Source organism: Suricata suricatta, chromosome 9 (genome assembly GCF_006229205.1).
Source record: "Suricata suricatta isolate VVHF042 chromosome 9, meerkat_22Aug2017_6uvM2_HiC, whole genome shotgun sequence".
Lineage (NCBI taxonomy): Eukaryota > Metazoa > Chordata > Mammalia > Carnivora > Herpestidae > Suricata > Suricata suricatta.
Window position 1 is genome coordinate 17371515 of NC_043708.1, and position 2702 is coordinate 17374216.

The window sequence follows — 2702 nt, forward strand, 5'->3', positions numbered from 1 at the left end:
AGGAAAGTGGATGGACCTTGAGGGTGTCATGCTGAGTGAAGTAAGCCAGGCAGAGAAGGACAGAAACCATATGTTTGCACTCATAGGTCTAGCAGGAAAACAAGAGAGACCTAATGGAGAACCAGGGGGAATGGAGGAGGGAGAGAGAGTTGGGGAGAGAGAGGGATGCAAAACTTGAGAGACTATTGAATGCTGAAAAGGAACTGAGAGTTGAAGGGGAAGAGGGAGGGGGGAAAAGAGGTGGTGGTGATGGTGGAAGGCACTTATGGGGAAGAGCACTGGGTGTTGTATGGAAACCAATTTGACAATAAACTATTAAAAATTTTTAAGAAAACAACTCAATTCTAAAAAATAGATAAAGGTTTTATACAGACATTCCACCAAAGAAGACAAGTGGATGGCAAATATGCCCATGGTGAGAAGTTCAACATAATTTATTATTATGGGAATGCAAGTTAAAACCATAATAAGATACCAATATGGAAGTGGTATGAAAATGGCTTAAATTAAAAAGATTGACCATACCAAGTATTGGTGAGAATGTGGAGGTATTTGGACTTTCATACATTGCTGATGGGAATGGAAAATGATACACTTTTGAAAATCATTTGGAAGGTTTTTAAAAAGTTACATTCAGGGGCGCCTGGGTGGCTCAGTCGGTTAAGCTTCTGGCTTTGGCTCAGATTATGATCTCACGGTTCATGGGTTCAAGCCCTGCGTTGGGCTCTGTGCTGACAGCTTGCTCAGAGCCTGAAGCCTGCTTCGGATTCTGTGTCTCCCTCTCTCTCTGACCCTCCCCTGCTCATGCTGTTTCTCTCTCTCTCAAAAATAAAAAAACATTAAAAAAAAAAAGTCACATTCACACTTGCCAGATGAGCCATCCATTCTACTTTTAATTATTTACCCAAGAGAAAAGAAAGCACATAACCAAACAATGATTATATACAAATGTTTATAGTGGCTTTATTTGTAATAGCCCAAGCCTGGAAACAACCCAAATGTCTGTCAACTGATGAATGGATAAACAAACCAGTATATTCATATATTACAATACTACTTGCATTAAAAAGAATGAACTATTGATTCATACTACATCATGAATGAATCTTAAAATAATTATGTTGAGTTTTAAAAAAAGACAAAAATGTACTTACTGTATGGTTGAGTCTGTACATAATTCAAGAAAATAAAATATTAACAGAAACTAAATAAATGGTTATCTGAAAGAGAGAAGCTAGAAAGATATTACGTAAAGGCATGAGGAAATTTTTTGGAGTGATGGGTAAGTTCATGATTTGATTGTGGTGATTATTTCAAACTAACAAAATTTTAAAATATAATGTATGCAATTTAGGTATACCAATTGTACCACAACAGCGTTGTTTAAAAAATTCTTGCCAAAAGTCTCAAAATCAGGAAGTCTCTGAACTTCTCAAGTTCTAAAAGTGGCTTTATTCTAAGAGATTTTTTTTCAAGCCTACTATTTCTATTCATATAGATATTTGTCATATCCATGATATGTTTCTGTATATATGGGTGTGTGTGTGTGTGATATTACATATATATCATTATGTACATATGTCATTTATAGGCTGTATCTACTCAAATAAAACAGATGGTTTTGACTAGCTTCTGGTTGTTGACTCCTTTTTATTTCTAACTTGATATTTTAAAAAGTTTTTAAAATAACATAGTGACTGAGGCTTCTAATCATGTGTGGGCTATTTCTCTCCTTTCCTTCTTTCCCTGGCAGAAAATAACAACTGAAAAGCCATAATCATGAACTCTGAAGAAGACCTTACCCTATCCACTACATGTGCCAATCAGTCAGAGAGGTTTCATACCAGTACAAAGCTATTGGTGTTACACCCGCTACAGGAGACCAGGGGACTGGAATTCAGTTCTGCAACCTTCCCTGGTATAGAAGCGTATAGTACTGTCTTCCTTCTTCTTTGATTCTACAGTGCTGTAATTATGTTTTCAGACTTTTTGTGGTTAATCAAGAGTAAAATGATAGGAATGTAGCAAAATCTGAAAATTAAAGATTTTGCCAATGTATACAACATAAAATTATTATGAAGGAAACTGAATGAAATTGTAACTGATTTTTTCCTTTGCAAAAACCATTTACAATGATTAGACCAATTCAGTTTCGTGAGTGGCTCTTAATCAGGGGTGCCCATCAGTTTTATAGGTAAAGCTTTTTCAAAATGCACGTGCCTAAACCCTCATTTCACACCCATTGATTTGAAAAAAGGAAGACAAATCATGGAGAAGTCCCAAAAGTCATTTTGATATGAACTGCCAGTAGCAAACATTGATTTAGAAGAAAGAGATTAAAATACAATGTGTCTCTATAACTAGATAATGGAAGAACCACAATGATTTCATCAGCTCCCATTCTGACATTAAAATAAGTACCATGACCTTGGCCATGGGGCAGATTATGCTCCAGTTGATTCAAAGCTATTTAGTGTACTGATGATGTTGTATCCTAGGCAGGTCGGAAGGAAAGTGCAAACTATAAAAGTGACTGAGATAGCAGACAATTTTGCCACAACAGTGTTTTTACAGATTCACAGAAGTCAGATATCATGGATTTAAGTCTTTGAGTATTTCATATTGATTTCAAGGACGCTTAAGTTCTTGTATGCCCTGTGGATCACTGCCTTGGGTGTATTTGATTCTGATAAGCTCTGATA